Below are 22222 nucleotides of genomic sequence, written 5' to 3'. Positions count from 1 at the left end.
AGGTAAAGTGTGACTATCTCCTACAGAGAAAGTTTGGTAGGGAAATATTTCATCAGCTGGGTTGGAAGGCAGCAGTGCAACACCATTGGGAGAGTATGGATACAGAGTCAGGAAACCTGGTTCTCAGTACCTCTCTAAAATGTTCAGTCTGAAAAAAAAAAAAATAATAAAATAAAATAAAATGTTCAGTCTGTACAATTTTGAGCAAGTAACTCAATTCTCATAAGTCAGAGCCCTTCTCTATAAAATAAAGATAGCTATCATAATTCCTCCTTTCCTTATTGTGTCATTGTGAGGATCAATTTATAGTAGACAAAACATACTATAAATACCATATGCTGATTCATTATTAGCATTAATTTCACTTTCATACCTGCCCTTTGGGATTACATGAGTAAATCCTTTTCAGATTCCCTAAATGCCTTCAGTTTTGAAATAGGAAAGAGTTTGTAAAGCAAGTATTCATTGAACACCAAGTATGGGCCCCTGACTCCATCAGGAGCTAAAGAATTAGCAATCAACAAAGAAAAAAATATATATGGTAATCCTAACCATAAGGACTTCATAATCTAGTCACGGAGAAGATATGGATACAAAAGAAATAAATACTGAAAAAAAATCAAGATGACATAGATTCACAGCCACTAAAATGTGACCTAAGGGATGGATTCATACATAACAGAGGTGAAGGGTAGGTGGTGCTGAGGCAAGGTTTTGTGGAAAAAGATTCACAAACTGAGTAAAGATGTGGGCATCTGGAGAAATTAAACTAAGGAAAAGCTTATCCCTTAATTCAGCCACTGTTAAATTGAGATTGGTGTTAAAAGAAACTGAGGCATATTAAAATTTTTTAACGATTTTGGCAAAAATTTATTTGAATTGCCAAATATCTAATAGATGGAAAGAAGCTCCAAGGCATTGTACAAAAAGAAAGACTTTCATAGGCACAAGGGAGCGGGAGCAAGGAAGTAATGCTAGGCAAAAAAAGGTGGGATGGTTATGACAAGGATACTTTCCTTTAGGAGATGGCAGGGATATATCAGACAGACTAGTTCTGATCAAGTGACTCCTGATTGGCTAGTTTAAAATTCCAATTCTGGGAGAGCTGAAACTGTAATCAAGTTAAGTTTTGGTTTGGTAATACCTGGTTTAGCATACAGAACTCCATTTTGGACCTGTTGTCTTGTTTTTAATACCAAAAAAGAATAACAGAGTAATTGAAGGGACACAAAATGACAGAATCCAAAATTCAGATCTTAGCACAAGGATTCCTATCCTCTTAGACAAAGGTGGAAATGTTAGCAAATGTATAAGGAAACAGAGTGAAGTTTACTACAAGACAGAATAGAAAATTCTAAGCATTGGGGCACCTGGGTGGCTCAGTGATTGTGGTTGAGCATTTGCCTTTGGCTCAGGTCATGATCCCAAGGTCCTGGGATCAAGTCCCACATCAGGCTCCTCGTAGGGAGCCTGCTTCTCCCTCTGCCTATGTCTACCTCTTTCTCTGTGTCTCTCATGAATAAATAAAATTTAAAAAAATAAAAGAAAGAAAATTATAAGCATTTTGGTTGACAACATTGGTCAAAAGGAGGACCCCTCGAAATGGAACCAAACACAATGAAATACTCATGCATGTAATTCTATCACATTTCATGTTTCCAAGTATCCATATCTTTTTTAAAATGATGAAACTTTTTGAGTCTGTAACATGTACAAAATAAGTATATTTGTAAAGATATAAAATCTTTACAAAAATCTCCTAATTTGATACACTTCCCCAGTGAGCTAACATTTTATATCTCCATTTTACAGATGATAAAATTAGAGAATTAGAGCAACAGATTCAACCTGCCCACATAAGTGGCAGTTGGGATTCCAAGAGACATACATTTAATCATTTTTTTCTTTTTTCTTTTCATGAGCTACTTGTTCATTCAAGTGTTGATGGGTTGCAAAACTTTTATGGCAAAAATGGCTAAAATTGGAGACCTATTCTGTAATTTTGTTTCCTCTATGAATTGGAATGTAATCATCATTGTTCTATTTTACTGACAGGACACTTAGCACTGAACATGTTAATCATGGAATGTGGAATGTTTGCCGTAGGATCTTGGTTTGAAAACCACTGCTAAGCAAGTTAAAAACTTTGAGAAAGGCAAGAGCAGGGATCCTTGTTTGGCACCAAGAACAATCCTGGCAGCGAATTAATTGGCTTTCTCTAGCAATTTTGCAATGCTCAGGGTTGGGATCCCAACCAACACCAAGAAAACAGCTGTTAGGCTCTTTGGGAGATTCAGTCACCATGAAAGATGGTTGGATAAAATATGGTTTTAGCAACCCCAACTTTTTTTTTTTTCTAAACATTGCCCTGAGTTCCAGCTGGCAGCTCTGAATATTTCTGCCTCTGTTTTCACCACCAAATTGAAAATCTTCCAATGTCAAAGGTAAACCATTAGACCCTCCCCCAGCAACCCTTCCTCTGCCTGAAAGATGTGTACCAGGCTGCATGAGCCTGGGCAGCCCATATAATGGAGATGAGAGAGGTCACGGCCTCTGAGGCTTGCCAGACAACATCTTTTCTTTCCATTTGACCCAGACTCTGTTTCTCATCCCTGGAGGTAGTTTTGGGTTCCAGAAATGTGCTCATAGGTCATGGTGCAATTCACTATGGGTGAAATATTATTCAGGAAATAGATGAGCTTTTTTGTTGTTGTTTTGATTGCTTAGTTTTGTTTTTGTAGAAATGTTGAGAGTTTTGCAGAAATTTTTTGATTTTACTAGGGAGCACGTTAAAAATGAACTACGTTGAAAAATGATGAAATTCAGACAGCAGGTCGTTATGGCAAAGTCTACTTCCCCCAACACAAGACCAGTGGAGATATTAAATTTTTAAAATCCTGAAATAAAGTTTACCTATAATTCCCAGAAGTCCTCATTCAGCCTTTTTGTTTGTTTTCTGCGGTGTAAGCCTCTCAGTCATAGACAGCTCTAGGAAATATTAGGCAAATATAGGCTCTAGGACCTATTAGGAAAAATTTAGCCGCTTACTCAATTGGCTTAAAAAATTCTAGGGCTCTAAATGTCTGCTTAGATTGCACACCTGCAGAAAGGGAGGAGGCTGAGCAGTGAAGAGTGAGTCATCACCACAAGTAAAAATAGGCAAAAAGTAGAGTAGGAAAATGATTTAGAAGAGACAGTGAACTTCATACAACAGTAGCATAAGCCAAATGCACTTCAAATTCAAATAACCCACCAGGTGGTTACATACCACACTCCATTTTGATTCTAGGAGTGGAGGAGAGGATTTGGAACTCATCAGTGATGAAATAAGGGGAAGTTCATTTCTGCAGATTAGTCAGGAGGACCACTGTTGTAGGCAGGTTCTTCAGAAATAATGGATTCCTTAAAAGATTCAGGAAGCGAAGAACAAAATTTATTCCTAGAGATCTAGCCAGAGCTCCTTACACTCAACAACAGGCCTGAGGGAGAAAGCTGATGTTTCAGAGACTTCCTGTTCTTTGTTGGCCTCAGTTGGAGCATTTCAGAGGCAGCTGTGGCTCAGAAGCACAGGCTCCTTCCTTTGCATATATCCAAATGTATGGAAAGGAGCAATAATCAGATTACCCATTTCCCTCGCCCATCACTCCCTAGTTTCAAATTACCAACAATAATAAGTCTCTTTGTCTGGATTGTGCAGATAATCACCTCAATTCTCCATTTCCACGGTGAAGCTCATTGTCACACTTTACTTTTGCCTCGAAAATAAATGGCCAACCAAAAGTGTGCTGAGAGAGAGAACAGAGTGGAGAGGGAAGTGTATTTATTCCTTGGGAAAGCCACTGCAGAATCTCGGTGAGCAGAGACAGTTACAGCAAATTTAGAAGAGGGGCCTCACAACCTGTATTACCTACTGGCTAAGGACATTGATTGACTCTTTAAAGTATAGGGACCAATTTATAATGTAGGGCGCCAACCATCCCAGTTTGCCCAGGTTTACCCTAGTTTTAGTACTGAAAGTCTCTTATCTCTCCCTGGTATGCAGGTTGTCCCAATGGCCAGGGATATGGAAAATTAGAGGGAAAAGCACAAAACCCATACAGTAGGGGCACCTGGGTGACTCAGGGATTGAGTCTGCCTCTGGCTCAGGTTGTGATCCCAGGACCCTGGGATCGAGTCCTCCATCAGGCTCCCTACAGGGAGCCTGCTTCTCCCTCTGCCTATGTCTCTGCCTCTTTCTGTGTCTCTCATGAATAAATAAATAAAATCTTAAAAACAAAAGCAAAAAAATAAACAAAACACCAAAACCTATACAGCAGTACAATAAAAAGGTTGAAACAACAATGTTTCTGATGTCAAATGACTGCAAAGCAGATTACCCACCTTCCAGGGAGGCTATTGCTACTTTTTTTCTGTCTTAGTCCGGGCTATTGTAACAGAATGCCACAGACCAAATAGCTTATAAACAACAGAAAGTTATTTCTTACACATCTAGAGGCTAGGAGTCCAAGATCCTGGCATTTAGTAGATTCTGTGTTTGGTGAAAGCCCACTTCCCAGTTCATAGATGGTTTCTTTTCTGTCCTCACATGGCAGAAGAGGCAAGGGAGCTCTCTTGGGCCTCTTTTATGAAATTGTGAACCCCTTTCAGGAAGGGGTTCCATCCTCATATCCTAACGCCCTCCCAATGACCTCACCTCCTAACACCACTACCTTGGGAATTAGGTTTCAATACATAAATTTCAGAGAAACACAAACATTCAGACTACTGCTGATGTTGGCAAACATTATTTGGAGTTCACTATAATGGATCATTCACTGTTGCATTACTTTGATTGATTAGTGTGCAATTTAAGTGCCTGGTAATCATGAGCCTTAACAGTCCACTTTTTACTTTGCCCCTAGAACAATTATTGTTTTGTATCAAAATAAACCTAGTTTAATTTTTTCACATTGTGACCCTTGTGACTATATTTTCTAAGAGCTCAGATGATGAAAATGAAGTGATTACAATACTTACTGCAGCAAGACATGGACATTGCTGTAAGAGAAGGCTAAATGTCTCTACTATTTTAATGACAGATGGAAGGAAAGGTACAGTGGAATTGGGGGGGGGGGGCTAAGTACAGAGCACAGTACACAATCTGAAGAAAGAATTTGGAGTTGGACACAGCAAAGTGACATTCATGCTAAAAGGCTGACTTGGAGACCTAATCTCATAAGTTCAAGATGAGACAGGCATGCATTTCTTTCAACAAAGGGCCTTTTTTTTGGCCCCTAAAAAGACACCAATGCTTAGTTGATAGAGCAATTAGTGAATTAGCTTAAGGGCACCACACAAATGAATAGACATTGTCATATATTTCTCTTGGTGTCTCTATGAAACTGAGTAGGTAGGTGTTCTAACTCATGTTATAACTGAAGTGTCTGTTGTTGTCTAAAAGAGAAAATTTTGATAATAGATGTGCTGGCCTCTTATAGTTTAGAGTTGATTCTATCAGATGGTACCAATGACTATGCTTTCCACAGTTAATGAAGTATTGAGTTGAGTTGAGGTAACGAAAAATGTTCTCACTTTTTAAAACTTTGGTTTGAAAAATGTATTTTCCAATCATTGTCTTAAATTCTGTGAAGATTTTAAAGAAACCACAGAAAACATAAAACAAGATTCCTGATATCTAAACACAAACTAGACTTAGTAAATCTGCATATTTGTCAGACACTGCAAATGTAAATCTTGATAAATTCCATTCCATCTATACACTTTTTACAGGAGAAAATGAAAGATTTAGTTGCTAATGGCCTGCACACCTGGTACACAATGCTGCTAAGAGCAGATGTGATTTACTAATCTGTGAAATTGAAGCTCCCATAATGCAAGTTTCTCCTCTGAGGAATTTTCCATTTTCCTCAAAATGTTCAGAAGCCCTTAATGAGGTATTTTACAGAAATGAAAGGAGGTAGCCTCCTCACACATGTGTCTAAGAGGTGACTATCATTGTTACAAGCCCTCAAAAAATACTTCATGGCAGCCCAATATTTAGCACCTTTTGTATGATCTCTTTCAACAGATAATGTAGAGGTGGGAGTTTAAAAAACATGCCCAGAAAATTTTTTATATACTTCCCTTTAAGAAGTGGAGGTTCATTGCTCTCCCTTGAAAGATGGCTTCGCCAGGTAAAGTATTCTAGGTTGGCAATTTTTTTCTTTTAGTACTATGTCTTAGAGAGGCTCTCTTTAAGTTTATTTTCTTTGGTGACCTATGAGCCTTATGAACCTGAATATTCAAATCTCTCCCCAGATTTGGGACAATCCCAACCATTTTTAATTTGTATATCAACAAGCATGTGATCCTTGGCAAGCACAGTGGTGAATTTGCAGTAGTAAAAAGGCTGTTGGGGTACTCGGTATGCTTCCAGGTCCAGTGGCCAGAGACCACAGCAGGAAATAGTGATGGCCAGAGCTGGTGGTGTGCGTAAGTGTGGCTGCAAGTGCCAACTGGTGCCTCTATAGTAGCAGAGGTCATATACAGACACATATAGTAATGGGGCCAGGAAAGGCAGCAAGGGCCAGGGCCAACTGCAAGCACGCTGGTAGCTCAGAGCCCTGGATCTAGTGTGTACTGCCATGACTGCTGGGTTTTTGTCATGGGTACACAGCAGTTGAGGCTATAGACATAAGTCAAGCTAGGAGCATGGGGATGCATGGCTGGAAAGGCTAATTACAGATGAGTGAAGTCATGCGGGTCAGCGACAGAAGACAAACCCCACTAGCAGCTATGGGTGCCCTGGCTATCCCCAAGTGCCTATGAGATGAAAGCTGGTGAAATCTGGAGGGATTTGTTGCAGCCATACTAGTCCTTGGGTTTTTTAGAAATGAATCTATTGAGTTTGTCTACGAAGTAGGTCACTGGGGACTGTGGTAGCTGCTATTGGCAATCCCTGGTTTTCTTCCTTTTTCCTAGCTATTTGTTTAAGTCTCAGCTTTGCCAGCCTGAGTAGAGTGAAATCAAATGAGGATTTCTCTCTGATGCCCAGAAAGGCTGGGAAAGCTAGCTGCTCACCTCAGTCTTCCTTGCCTGGTGGAAGGGATGTCTTCGTAGTTCAGAGGTTCCCTTTTGGTGCTGAGCAGGGCTGGCTTGGGGAGGAGATAATGCAGGCCAAATGAAGTGAACTCTTCTATCTTTTTGGATGGTTATTTCAGGTTTTTTTTTTTTTGTTCCACTGTATTGTTAAAGTTTCTTTAAAGCTCTCCCAGAGTTGTTTTTATTTAGACTGCTCTCTAATTATTGATCTTTGTAGGGATGAAGAGGTTGGGGGCCTCTTACATCACTATTTCTCCCCCAAGTTGAGCTCTAAGATGATTGATGTTTTGACTGAGCTTGATGACAATCCCATGAAAGACCATGAGCCAGAGGCACTGAGCTAGGCTGTGCTGACCCACAAAATCTGTAAGACAAAAATATTCATCCTTTTAAGTTGCCAAGTTTGCAGTTTATTACATGGCAATAAACAACTAATACAATGTGGTTGTCTTCCTACCATTCAAGCCCTGTAGCTCATCCTTTCTCTCTTTGCTCTTGTCACAGAGAGATATTCCACTGGTCAGTTCAAACCACCCGCCCGTGCTCTGAGCCCATCTCCTTCTGCCTCCTCAGGACCTCAACCCATTAGTCCCTACCCATTAATCTTTGCCTCTTTCCTGACTCTGTAGCATCTCCCTCTCCACTTCTATCGTCACAATATTTCAGTGTTCAAAACTTTCCCATAATAAACCCATCCTTGACTGGCATTTCCCTCTAATGACTTCTCTAGCCTGTTTCTCTTCCTTTAGAATTGACCTTCTTAAAACAATTCTCATCATTGCTTCAGGTTCAATTTACAAACATCACACCACCTCCATTAGAGAGATTTTAGTTCAGATCTCATTCTTGAACTCCATAAACTTAACTCTGGGGGCTTATTATGCATCTTCCAATGAATGTTCTACATTTACCTCAGACTTGGTATGCTCAAAACTGAAATCATCTTCCTTCACAAACCTGGTATTCCTCTTGTTTCTATTTCAGGAATGATCTCAACATTTACAATATCTAAAGCCTTGTTGTCATTCTCTCTCTCTCCCTCACTCTTTGCTATCCTATGTCCATCCTAACAATCACCAAGCTAAGCCCCATCCACCTCCATCATACCCAGGACTCCAGGCTTATATAACCATTCACAATCTTGAATAAACTTTCTATATTCTCTTGCTTCTGGGATTTTGTACATGCTCCTTTTTTTTTCACCACAACCTCTTCCTCAATTAACTCCTAACATTCTCAAAGGTTTTCCCTAAATACCCTAGACTGGGTTGGGTACCCCCACTCTATATTCCTGTAGCTTCTTGGGCTTATCCTTTATCATAAAACTTATCATAACATATAATAATGACTTTATTTTGTTTGTCTGGTGTATCTTACAAATGTATTTTTCTCACTGTTATATCCCCAGTATGTAGGTCAGTGCCTTTCATAAAGAGTAGTTACATAATAAATGCTAATTTGGGTTTATAAGTAAGTGATATAAGGCTATGTATTGCTTTTTTAAGGTTATATTAGCAAATTACCACAAATTACCAGTCAACTAATTGTAGATGCTAACCACATCTACAAAATACCTTCACAACAACACCTAAATTAGTGTTAAATTTAAAAACTTGAAACTATAGCCAAGCAAAGCTGACACATAAAACAAGTATGTCATTAGTGAGGTAGGAAGTTGCATGAAGGATTTAGTTCTCTCTGGTTTGTGTTGTCATTTATATGGCAACCTAAACATATTGACTCACAAAATGAATACATTAGACTGCAAACTTGATACATACTAAGAGAGCCACATATTAAAATGCATCCTTTATGATTTCCTTCAGAAAAAAATAGAGAGAACCCCACAGAATCATCACTTATACTTATTGTTATCACTTTGCACTGCTTCCCCTGACTGGTAAATTAAAGAAGCAAGACTCACAGGGTGAAATGAGGGGTGAGCTGCCATTCTGTCCCTAAGTTACTTGAAATGATGCCCAAGTCAAAATGTAACATCCTGTTCATTACTGCCCAGAATACTGCTACTGAAGCATTCCTTTAAATTCAAACATATTACTAGAGAGCATTTCTATTTTCCATATGTCTCAAATTATGGTTGGAAGTATTAAATAATAATAGTACTTGTTGTTACTAGAACATTATTTTAGGACATTTCCCGTGCTGCCCTGAGAGAAGACAAAGAAATGTATTCTATTAAGGTAGTTTTGCCTAAGTTTTCTTACAAACTCTCTGATTTTCGCTTGGTTATCAACAATTTAAAATATGGGCTACATTTGTGTTCTTGATATATTTAAATAATTATTGTCAAAGACAACACAGAAAGAGATTTTGACAATGTTAGGGGAGGCCACTTGTCATACAGGCTAAGCCAGCCAACTTCCCTGACAAAACACCAAACCACAAAAACACAACAAAATAAAAAAGATAAAAATAAAATAAAATTAAAAAACCTCTTCCTTTGGTGAATTGTCTATGGTTCAGCTGCATGGGCTCAGGGACTCTGTCTCTTCAGTGTCCTGGAGTTAATTTAACTTAAGATGTTGATTCAAGGGACGCCTGGGTGGCTCAGCGGTTGACCATGTGCCTTAGGCTCAGGGCGTGATCCTGGAGTACTGGATCAAGTCCCACATGGGGTTCCCTGCAGAAAGCCTGCTTCTCCTGCTGCCTGTGTCACTGCCTCTCTCTCTGTGTGTGTCTCTCGTGAATACATAAATAAAGTCTTAAAAAAAAAAAAGTTGATTCAAGCTAATGAAGCCCACAAGAAAACAATTTATAAAGCCATAATATTAAAGTGTTAATTTAAAATAAAACTGCACCAAACTAGATGTGTGCATCCACCTGGCTACTCCTTTCTTTGTAGAAAAACTTCACGAATCTCATAAAATGAGATCAAAGGAAAGTGAAAGAATCAAATACTGAATGGCCTTAAGGCTTTACTAAACTAATGCTTCCATTTCTACAGCAGGGATTTACCTGTCAGAAGAACCAAATGCTTGTGTCTATGTAAACCCCTCTTTTCCAGAAAGAGCTTGGGTAGCCCATTGCAAGTATTGAAATCCAGGATTCTGCTTCTATGTTACTAAGGCAGCTGACTTTCACATACAATCTAAATGATATGTTCAGATATTAACTTTTTCAATGTGGTTACAGTCATGTTGGCCTGTGAGCCAATCATTTTCTTGAAGATGGGCTAGTAGTCATTATATTGACTCCTTCTGGGATGCCTGGATGGCTCAGCGGTTGAGGGTCTGCCTTCAGCTCAGGGCGTGATCCCAGAGTCCCAAATCGAGTCCCACATCGTGCTACCTGCAAGGTAGCACTTCTCCCTCTGCCTGTGTCTCTACATCTCTCTCTGTGTCTCTCATGAATAAGTAAATAAAATCTCTTTAAAATAATAATAATGATTCCTTCTGAGCACAAGCACCTTGAATAGCCTCCTTGAATGTGAGGGAGATCATGTGACCAGTTCTGACCAGTAAGTATCAAATATAAGAGTCATATGTCACTTGTAGACTGGAACATTTAAATGCCAGTGTAAAACTCTCCTGAGTTCCCTGTATCTCCTCAGATTATCCAATAGACAATGCTCCAGATAAGGTCTTCTCTAGGTCCCAAGAAGAAAAAAATATGGAACACAGGCTTTCAGATAACTTATGAAGAACACATATCATGAACAGGAAACAAACCTTGATGTTTCACTGTGGAGATCTTTGAGCTATTTTTCACAGTAGTGAAATCTGGCCTATTCTAACCAGTAAACTGACATTGCATGTTTTATCTGTGATAGTAAGTTATCTCTGATGACAAGTTCATTTTCCCTTTTCATAATTTTTGGCAAACACCTGTTTATCTCCATGAATCACCTATGACATCATAAATAAATGAGTTCCATGTACTTAGTGTTTATGAAGCAGAATACTTACCTATCCAACCACAGTTCTGCATGTATACCCTGAACTGCCACAGAAGACCCATTATGTCAAATATTTTCACCAAATCATGATTGTTAAATGATCTGAAATTTTCAAATCAAGCTTCATTACCATGTTCTTCTATTGAAAGAGGTAAAAGGTCTGGGACTATGCCCAATTAGTATTTTATTTTTCTGGCTTTTGGTTAGACAAAGTAGATTAGTTGCTTCTATCTTATATGTGACATAGTTCCCTTATCCTCCAGCCACTAGACTTGACCATCAACCTTGATCCTCAAACACTAGGAAGGGTGTCTCAAATCCTGATCGTATCAAGATTTATTCTCCAGTGAAAACTCTGTGCATGAAGATAATTAAGAAAGGACACTTGAGAATCCCTCTCCCTTCTCCTTCCCCTGATAGCAGCTCAGCACTACCATCTTCTTCTATTTGTGAAAGAAAAAAAAAATGGGGAAGACACTTTGGAAGTAGGATCTTCCAGATCAGAGACTCTAATTTGCTATAGTTGAATCAAGATATTGCTCTGACCATTTTTTTCTCAAGAAAACTTTAGCTCTCTGGATAGACAAAAAAAAGGATATGAAGACATTTTGAATAAAGCACTTAAGACCTGTAAGTACTATAGAGACATTATTTCTTATTTTTAGGGACTGTAAATTTATAAGTCAGAAATGTAATCAAGATATATTTCAGTGGGTAATTTTTACTGTGATTGTATTTGAAGTCATAATTATATAAGGGAAATTAGCATCTCCTTGTAGCTTCTTACTTTTCCTTGATAAGTTTCTCTGAGGTGCCTTACATACGTGCTCCAGAAATTAAGGCTATAAATAATAATCACTGCAGAAGAGAGGACTGCTGGACATAAGGCCTTGGGAACATTGCCACCAAGTCACCAAGTCCTTCATCTGTGTCTCTGGTCAGCATCCTGCTGACATTGGCAGCATGCAAAGGCTCATCCCTTGTCTCATTACTATGCTGTGGCCTTTAAGAGATGAGTCAAGGGTTATTTTAGTCAATTCCTATGGATTTATAGACTAAATACTATTCTTTCATGACTATAATACAAATTTAAGGATAGAGAGGGCCAAAGATCCAGAAAATCTTGAATTATAAGGGAAATTAAAAATCATCCAGATAGGGTGTGTGGGTGGCTCAGTTGGTTAAGCTTTAGACTCTTGGTTTTGGCTGAGGTCACGATCTCGAGGTCATGAGATGAGCCCTATTTAGGCTCTACACTCAGTGAGGAATCTGCTTGAGATTTTTTTCTTCCTCCCCTCCCGTTCTACCCCTACGTCTCCCTGCCACTTGCATGTGTGGGCACATGGGCTCTCTCTAAAATAAATAAAATATATTTTTAAGTCATCCAGACTAGTTTCAGCCAGTGAGAAATATCCTCCACAATATCCTTGATAAAGTAATGTGTTAACGGAATTGTGCCTTATAAGGAATAGTTGATAACTATAATAGCTATCATTTAGTGTGTTATTATAAACTAGGGGATGTGTCCTCACAAAAATCCTATGAGAAAAATAATTTTAGTGCCTTCTTTTTACAAATTAAGGCCTTGAGGATTAGAAGGGCTGAAGAATTTATCTCAGAGCTCATATTACTCAAAGCCAACTCTGGCACTTTCTAAATTTCATGATTATAACCCCTAATTTATATTGCTCCTAACAGGTAACTATTAAAGACTTGGAGGTTGAAAGTAATATAATGAGGCTTTTGTTTTAAGAGATGATTTTAATAGTATAGAAAGAAGAGGGTTTATATAAAAAGCCAGAGAAAGCCCCACCATCAAAAAGGGAGAGAAAACCAAATTAATGCATCATATCAAAGTCTAGATGAGAAGCCAAATGGAAAATAAAATTTGCACAAAATCTTAAGATGAAAACTTGACAATGGGTAAAAAGAGACCTACATGAAACATATATAATTGATTTTTGTAATTCATATGCTTGTGTATTTTCTTTCCACTAACTTCATTTGCATACGCGATATCATTCTTGTTCATCATTATAAACTCAGTGTCTGGCCTCAATCCAAGTGAGACAGACACAAAAAGTTGTTAGGTGACAAATAATTCTGCATGGCCTTTAATTCTCTATTGTTCTTTGGTTGGTTGATTTTTTTTTTTAACCAGAATTCTGTTTGCTTCAAGGAACCCAATACTGAAGACTTACTCTGAGTAAGTGCTAACCTCACTTATATTTTTAAATAATCTTTATTATATTTTAATCTCATTAAAATTGCTACCTTGAAGATAGATAATTTTTAACAATTCCGCTTCAGGTCCTTCTTGTTGAGAAGTGGGAACAACAAGTAAATTAGGAACATTGATAGATATGAGGAGACACCAAAAATTCTCCATCCAGGCCATTGGGCACTCTCAGATTGCTCCAAAGGCCCAAGTCCTCCAAGAATTTTATTTACTTTAGTCAGTTCCTCTAAAGCAGTTGTTATGCCTCAAAGAGTTGAACAAGTCAGATTCTGCAGGGTTGTTATACATCTTTCTCAACTGTATATGCCAAAAGAAAATAAGCAATAGTAAATAGCTCAGATCAGAGAAACCACTCAGAAACAAATAATAAAATTCAAGGCATATATCCTTTTCACATGAGGTCAGTATTACCACCTCCACTTTAGGAAAGGAAATGCAGTAGTCATACCTTTCTCCATGATGCACAATGTATGCACAATAGCTCGGGAGTCAGCAGGGTTAACTTTACTAATGAAGTTTGGCAATGCTTTTTCATGGTATTGGCATCTACTATTTGGAATAAATGCACACTCTCAAGAGAGAAGCTAACCAAAGCTTCTGGAATCACTATTAAGTTGTGAATCACTCATCTCACATCTAAGTAATAATTTTGATGTTGCAGGCTGCTATAATACCTTATAAACCCAGAAAGAAGAGCAGAAAATTGTTTTTTGGCTGAAACATAAAATATTTAGAGACAGCAGGATTCAATATGGTAATTGATGCCTTTTGAGACCCACAGTACCCTACAAAATAAATAAAGGCCTCTCCAACTCTCCTTCCACTGACAGGTCAATTGTATAAAAGACTTTCTGAAACTATGTTAGTTCAGCTAGGAAACATTTGGCCTTGTCTTCATGAATTGCTTGTCCTGTTATCCTCGTGTTTTAAAGGAAATGTTTGCTTTTCCTAAATGAGTCCAAAATGAATGATTGATGTGATCTGTTTAACTAGCAAACCTAGTGAGGAAACATTAAAAAAAAATTTAACAAGTAGTGAAGATACCTATATAAGAATTACTCATTCAAAGCCCCTCCCCATTCACATAAGTATGAAGGAAGTCACCATACAAGCACAAGAAATCACACTCCCACATAAGCACAGGGTCCTCACACTGTTACACATGAGCACATGGTCCTCACCTTCCCCGTAGGAGCACAGGGTCCTCACACTCCCCACATGAGCACAGGGTCCTCATCCTCCCCACATGAGCACAGGGTTGTCACACTGTTACACATGAACACAAGGTCATCACACTCCTCACAATCACCCAGTCCTCATATTTTCACCAATAAGTTGTGGTTGCAAGTCCTACTACATTGCACCCACAGCTAATTGATTCAAGGGTAGATAAATGCCTCATACCAGTGATTCTATTTCTTGGATTTCCTCATGTATTTGGGAAAAATTAACCCAGTCTCTTTCAGGTGAACAACACTATAATGCATAAAACTAAAAAACTGTCCATAGCCATATTTTCTCATCTGTGGAAAGACTGACCTATGGTGAAAGAGGAGAAAAAAGCTGACATGTGAAAAAAAGCGGAACTGAAAGAAAGAGCACTGAGCATATTCAGTTTTCAAGTTCAATTGCTCCTAAAGTCTGATGCCTTCAAGTCCTTTAATAGTTTTCTGCTGTTGTTCAGCTTTCCGTTGTGACCTGTTAGATAATGAAGCATGTTTGCAATACTCTCTCCTTTTGATATAACACATTTGCAAGTTGGTTTTTCCAGCCTCCAATAATAGTTTCAATTTCTGTATCAATAAGTACAAATCTTGTTGAACTAACAGAGAAACTTCAAATGGCTTTGAAATACAAAGTTCAATTTTTTTCTCATCTCTACTACAGAACCCAGGTTGGTTGAACAGACATCATCTCAAATATTGCTGGTCATGGTTGCAAGAAAAAAAAAAAAAGAAAGTTTTTGAAGGTGTCACTTTGTTCAGCACTTATGGGTTAGAAAGAGTCCCAGACCTATTCAACCACCAAGGGGTCTGGAAGTGCAGAGGGAAAACTGAAAATATTTGAGAAATAACTCTAATCACCATCACACCCACAACTCAATGTTATCAGAATGGATGCTGAGATAATTTGCATCAAATATATTAAGTATTGAAGCAAGGAGAAATCGCTTGTGGTACTCATTATATGCGGGCCACAAATGTTCAGCTTCTCAGCCATCAGATCAATTTTGCTCAATAACTCAGAACTAAGGTTTGCTAATTTAAAAAATAAGATAGTTTCAACTTCTCCAAGAAAATACCAAATGGTGGATAACATAAGTGATGAAGCAGGCCCCTGGAAAGGGAGGCCCCTGGAATGGAAGGCCAAGTGGCTTCCACAGAGACTTCCCTAAAGCATCTGGGCTGGGGTCTGGGAAGGATCATGGTGAGTCTGGGTGAGGCAAAGGCTGGGAAATCATGGAGATAAGATTGAGGACAAGGGGCGGATCCCTGTCACCAAGCTGGACCATCTGGTCAAGGATATGAAGATCAAATCCCTGAAGGAGATCTATCACTTTCCCTCACACATTAGGGCATCTAAGATCATTGACTGTTTCCTGGGGGCATTCCTCAAGGATGAGGTTTTGAAGATACTGCGTATGCAAAAGTAGATCCATGCTGCCCAACAGACGAGGTTCTAGGCATTTGTTGCCATTGGAGATTGCAGTGACATGTTGGTTTGGCTGTTAAGTGCTCTAAGGAGGTAGCCACTGCCATCCATGGGGCTATGATCCTGAACAAGCTCTCCGTAATCCCCATGTGGCAAGATCAGCAAGCCCCACACGGTCCTTCACAAGGTGACCAGCTACTGTGGCTCTGTGCACCTCATTGATGCCCCCAGAGATATGATCTCAGCCCCTGTACCCAAGAAGCTACTGATGATGGCCAGGATTGATAACTTCTACACCTCACTGGGCCAGGGGCTTCACTGCCACCCTGGGCAATTTGGCCATAGCCACTTCTGATGCTATTTCCACGACCTACAGGTATCTCACCCCTGACCTCTAGAAAGAGACTGTGTTCATCAAGTCTCCTTATCAGGAATTCACTGACTGTCTTGTAAATACCCACACCAGACTCCAGCTGTGGCCACCATATAGTTTTATACAAGAAAAATAAAGTGAATCAAAGTCTGTTAAAATAAATAAAATAAAAAAATAGTTTCAGCTATGAGTTTTCTATTTATTTGAATGAAGCTAATGATAAAGCTAAAAGTGAAAAGAATTGTTTAATTTTTGTGTTTTGATGCCAAAGTGCTTAACATGTAGACCACAAAACTGATATTATGGTTGAAAATTACAAGACACACAATAACCATTATTTTGGATTGCAGAAGACAAGAAGCAACCCTCACACCCACCCAGCCAATCTACACTGGACATACAGTGTGAACAAAAAATAAAACTTTGTAGTTAAAAGCCTTTTGAAGTCTTTTCTTACTTCAACAAAATCTATACCTTCTAGCTGAATCAGAAACTGGAACTATTATTAGAGGCTGGAAGAATGCGAACAATGACAAAATATTTAATAAAAATGCTGCCAATAATAATTTGGAAGGCAAATGAAGTCCCTAATGAACATTCATATATCAGAGAAAATTCTATAAAAAGGATGTTATTAGGGCACCTGGGTGGCTCAATCTATTAAGCATCCTACTCTTACCTTCTGCCAGGGTCATGATCTCAGGGTCGTGGGACCCACATTGGGCCCTGGACTGGATATAGAGCTTGTTTGCAACTCTCTCTCTCTCCTTCTGCCCCTCCACTCTCCCCTTCCATGCTCTCTCTCACCTTCTCTCTCTCTCTAAAGAAAAAAAAAAGAAAGAAAGTGTGTGTGTGTGTGTGTATATACAGATACATGTGTATATTCCTTTTAAAGAAGCTTTATTGAACGTGTTCTGATTTTGAGGTTTAGCAATAGCTAGCTATAGTAGGTGGCGCTACAGTTTTTATTTAGCATGGGGATTGCAGGGTGACCAGCACACTGGACTCCAAGGTGGTTCAGACAAGACAGAGAGGAGCAGTGGCCATCGTCCTCGTGCCAGGAGCTCCTTCAGTCCTGCGCATATAGACTGTACGTTACGAAGAATACACAGGAAGACTTTGTGACTGTCACTTGCTTTTTTGCTTTTTCTGCGCTTCAGTAACAAGTGTTGGCAAACGAGACTTTCTCCTGGCCCCTGCCCACTGGGGACCGGCATGGTTGTCCGTCCAGTCTAAATCATCCATCTTTCTCTTGCCTGAGTGGGAAAGGCGGTGGGCCAGGCAGAGGACAGAACTGGAGGCAGTCCATCTAGGGAATGGGACTGTGAGGCCACACTTGTGGAACATTTGGACTGCTATTCTGGAGCTTTTATTTTTGGTGTGTTCGTTGCACAGCTGTTTGAAATGTTTAATAAAGCTTTATAAACTTTAAAAAAAAAAAGAAAGAAAGAAAGAAAGAAAGAAAGAAAGAAAGAAAGAAAGAAAGAAAGAAAGAAAAAGAAAAAGAAAGAAAGTTAGTAGCTTGTTTTCTTTAGCTGGCTGAATTTGATAAGACACAAGAAAAAGATAAGCTCAGAGAAAGAAATAGAGAATATCCAGGAATTTGAGTATGTGTAGGGGTAGAAAAGGCTACATTTTATTGTGCTAAGCAGTAAAAGACAAAACTGTGAGGATGTTTGAACCATTAAAATTCAGCCTTGAGTAAAGGATAGAATCAAGGGCATGTCCATAACACCCATTTGTCAAACCTCCTAATGAAATAAGGTGTCTCAGAGCAGAGATCAATTTAATTTTATAGTACCCAGTGTATATCTGCAATTGAGCGAACAGTTCACAGTATAGAGATAGACATGTGGTTCTCCCACTGAAGACTGATACACTGAGAAACTCACAAATAATTTGAAAGAAAGGCATGAGATAAAGAAAGCATGAAAGTATAGTGAATATAAGAAATGTCTGGGAAAGAACTGTAGGTGTGGCTATTGGCACAGAGAAGTGAGTAGGAGCAAACAGATAAGGATCTCAGTGAGTTTTTAAAGAGTTATATTGCCAAAGAAACTGTGAGCCTGGACTAAAAACGTTTACAGTATTCAAAATTCAAAATGGCACTTGGATCCCACCAGTTTATGACTATGAAAGCTATTCAGATCTCAAGAAGGGCGTGTTCTAAAATACCATTTCAGGGTTATGGAAAAAGAAGAATCTCCCCAGGAGGTGGACATGGGGAAGTTACATGGAGAACACCAGGCTGGGGAACTACTCCAAGAGTACGGGTTAATCAAGAAGCACTTCCCATTCCCAAAATAGAGGAACATCACAACATCTGCCAGGTAAGAGTTCAGAATTGCCACAGACCAGTGACTGGAGATTCTCACATTCTTTTCACTCAGGAACCAAAGTGTTTCTTTCAGTTATCCTGTTGTATTCCACTACTATATATTGAGCATGGGGATGGGAGCATGTAGTGGGTTGAATGGTGGCCCCCAAAAAGATAGGTCCACATTCTAATCACTAGAAACTGTGAACATGATCTTATTTGTGAAAAAGAGGTCTTTGTAGTTGTATCACAAGTTGACAGCTTGTACTGAAAGGGACAGAGATAGGAAAAAAATGAAAGAAGGCCATGGGTCTTCTAAAATTCCACAATAAGGAAATTGGTTGATAGAGCTACTCAGCTGCAAACACAGGTTACCCTGCAAGAAAGGAAAGATGGCTGCCAGGGACTTGGAGACCAGTCAAGTCATCATGTGACCAAGGGGTGGAATCTTGCCACAAATGATTACTCTCTCACTTTGGAACCTAAAATAATTTCCCCTGCTGGACTTAGACCTTGCTTGGGACCAGTGACCCTTTAATTTTCTCTAATTCCTCCCTTTTAGAATCGGAATTTGTATCCTAGGCCTATTACACCATTGTGTTTGGGGAGCATGTATCTTGATTTCTAGTTTCATGAGTTCTTAAACAGAAAGGAATTTTTCCCCAGGATCAAGTATACTCAGAGTCTTATCCATAAACAGATTTAAATGGTTCAGGTAATGACAGTGGGGAGTTTTTGAACTGGGGACATTTGTATAAGATTGGGACTTAGAGTTGATGTTGTTATTATGGACTAAAAATTTGGAGAGTATTGGGATGAGTGAGTACATTTTGCTTGTGGATGGATGTGAGTTTTGGCCAGAGGAAGGACTAGAGAGAGCCACAATGATATATCCTAAAAGGATATGTCCATATCCTAACCCCTTAACCTATGAATGTGACCTTATTCCAGAAAAAGAGTCTCTGTAGATATAATTAAATTAAGACTCTTGAAATAAGATCATCCTGGATTATCTGAGTGGGCCCCAAGTCCAATGATGAGTGTTACACATGGATACACACACAGACAGCAGAAGGGAAGCCATGTGAAGACAGAGGCAGAGAATGGAGTAGTGTAGCTACATGCTACACCTACAGATGCCAGACACTGGAAGAGGTAAGGAGGCTTTAGAGGGAGCATAGCCCTTCTGACACCTTGATTTTGAAGTTCCGGTCTCCAGAATTGTGAGAGAATAAATTTCTATTGTTTTAAGCCACCAGTCATTGTTAATTAGTTATGACAATTATAGGAAACTAATAAATGACATAAGACTTGTCTTTTAATTTAGTTCATAGACCTGTACATCAAGATGAGTCACATCCAGATCTGATGTGCACACCACTGAGCATTACCGTCCAATATAGAGACATTCTTGCATCACCCACAGCCCCTAGATTTTCAGCTGGTGACTAAGTAAGTGTCTACATAGAATTTTTGGTTTGTCTCCCATGGGATGGCATGAGAGTACTTTGTCTGTGTATGGGGGAGAATGACTTAATCTGTTTTGTTCACTATTATATTCCCAGGCCCTGTAAGAGCAGAAGGAGTGTTCAGTAAATGTTCATTAAATAAAATGAATGCCGCCTGCCAAGTGTCATTTACCTTTAGTGGCATGCCTTCCGCCACTAGAAGCTGGAAGAGGGGAGAAAAGGTTCTCCCTAGTATCTCTGAAGGAAGCATGGCCTTACCAACATCTTTATTTCAGCATAGCAATACAGATTTCAGACTTCAGACTGGCCATAAGAACTGCAAAAGAATAAATTTCCATGTTTGTTTCAAGCTACTAGGTATGTGGTCATTTGTTACAGCAGTACCGGGAAACTGATACAAAGCCCAAGGAGGTTAAGTGACTTGGCTGAGGACTCACAGCTAAAAAAGAGTAGACAGCGATCAAAAGCCTTAGGTCTTTGTAGTGCTCTTTCCACTACAGCATTTAGACTGAGGGGATTTTTATTAGAAACTCAAGGGCTGGAGGTGGAAGTGGGGGCAAGAGGGAATAGTGATGAACATATTAGAAATGATCATTCCAGCACTTCCCAGCTCTCTGGCATAACATTTGGTGGCTTTTAGCACCCCAATTCCACAGTGGAAGAGCAGGTTTCTAGGACACCAAACTGGCATCCACTTCTCTAGCCAAGAACATGAGTCAGCCCACAATGGTGAACATCCCTGGCCAAGACTTGATGAGCCAGCTGTTTGTCTTTTCTTTTTCTCTGCTCCAAGTTTGCAAGTGGAACAGCATATTTTTCAACAGAAGAGATTCTGGAGCTTGGCACACAAAATCTATAGAGATTAATGGCCCTTTTAGGCCGGAACCTAATTAATTGACTAAAATGATGAATGTGGCAGAGAACTGCCGTTTGCTGTTGCAGGGCTCACTGGGCACACCCACATCAAGATAATCTTCATCAAGTCATTGACTCTCCAGCCAGTGGAAAGCATGTTGCCTTTGCTCTTTCCAAATTCACAAGGATAGTAGGACACGTTCCATTAAAAAGCTCAGAATCTAAGAGCCTCTGATTGGAATTCCAAGCTTCTTATCCCCAGGGGAGTCTGAGGAAATGGGAAATCATCAGCCTGGCTCAGGAGTAACATGGTGCATATCAATGAGAGAACCACTAGAATCTTCAAGCTCCCAAACCCATGTGTTCCTACACACAGGACTTGGTTTACATCAAGTGATTCAGTGTGAAAGACTACTGTTAAGAGAGTCAGAGGAGGGCAGCCCAGGTGGCTCAGCGGTTTAGTGCCACCTTCAGCCCAGGGCGTGATCCTGGAGACCCAGGATCAAATCCCAAGTTGGGCTCCCTGCATGGAGCCTGCTTCTCTCTCTCTCTCTCTCTCTCTCTCTCTCTCTCTCTGTCTCTCATGAATAAATAAATAAAACCTTAAAAAAAAGAGTCAGGGGAACTGGGATTAGTCCCAACTCTCCAAAACCTGGCTAGTCAATTCACTTGATAAATCTGAACCCCAACTTTCTTACCTGTGAAATGGTAAATTAGGGTCTTTAAAGTTCTTCCTAGGGAACCCTTATGCACTATTGATAGGAATGTAAATTGATTCAGCCTTTGTGGTGAACAGTAAAGAGATTCTTCAAAAAATTAAAAATAGTACTACCGTATGATCCAGCAATCCCACTTCTAAGTATATATCCAAAGGAAACGAAAGCAGGTTATTGAAAAGATTTTTGTATGCCCATGTTTAATGCAGCATCATTCACAATAGCCAAAATATGGAAAGAACCTACGTGCCCATCAGTGGAAAAAATGCATAAAAGATGTGAGATACACACACACACACACACACACACACACAGGAATATTATTCAACCATGAGAAAGAAGGAAATCCTGCCATTTGGGACAACATGATTGGACCCTGAGGACATTATGCTAAGTGAAATAAGTCAGACACAGAAAGGCAAATACTGCAGTGCATCACTTACACATGGAATCTAAAAAAAAAAAACAAAGTTCAAACTCATGGAAACAGAGTAGAAAAGTGGTTGCCAGGGACCAGGGATAGAGGAAAAATGAGGTGTTAGTACAAACTTTCAACTCTAAAATGAATAAAGCCTGTACACCCAAAACTAATAAAATATTGTATG

At 39.3% G+C, this 22222-nt stretch overlaps 1 long non-coding RNA gene across 2 annotated transcripts in view; it reads left to right on the top strand.

Moving 5' to 3' along the window:
• Nucleotides 1-21916, top strand: part of LOC121491105 — a 35794-nt gene extending 13878 nt beyond the window's left edge. For both annotated transcript variants that reach the window (XR_005987863.1, XR_005987864.1), the window contains 3 exons: nt 18444-18590; nt 19905-20029; nt 20143-21916. This is a non-coding gene — a long non-coding RNA (uncharacterized LOC121491105). The remainder of the gene's footprint in view (nt 1-18443; nt 18591-19904; nt 20030-20142) is intronic.
• Nucleotides 21917-22222: the final 306 nt, after the last annotated feature.

The sequence above is a fragment of the Vulpes lagopus genome, chromosome 1 (assembly GCF_018345385.1).
Source record: "Vulpes lagopus strain Blue_001 chromosome 1, ASM1834538v1, whole genome shotgun sequence".
Classification (NCBI taxonomy): domain Eukaryota; kingdom Metazoa; phylum Chordata; class Mammalia; order Carnivora; family Canidae; genus Vulpes; species Vulpes lagopus.
Note: the sequence above shows the minus strand (reverse complement) of the source record. Positions and strands in the feature narration are given on the sequence as shown.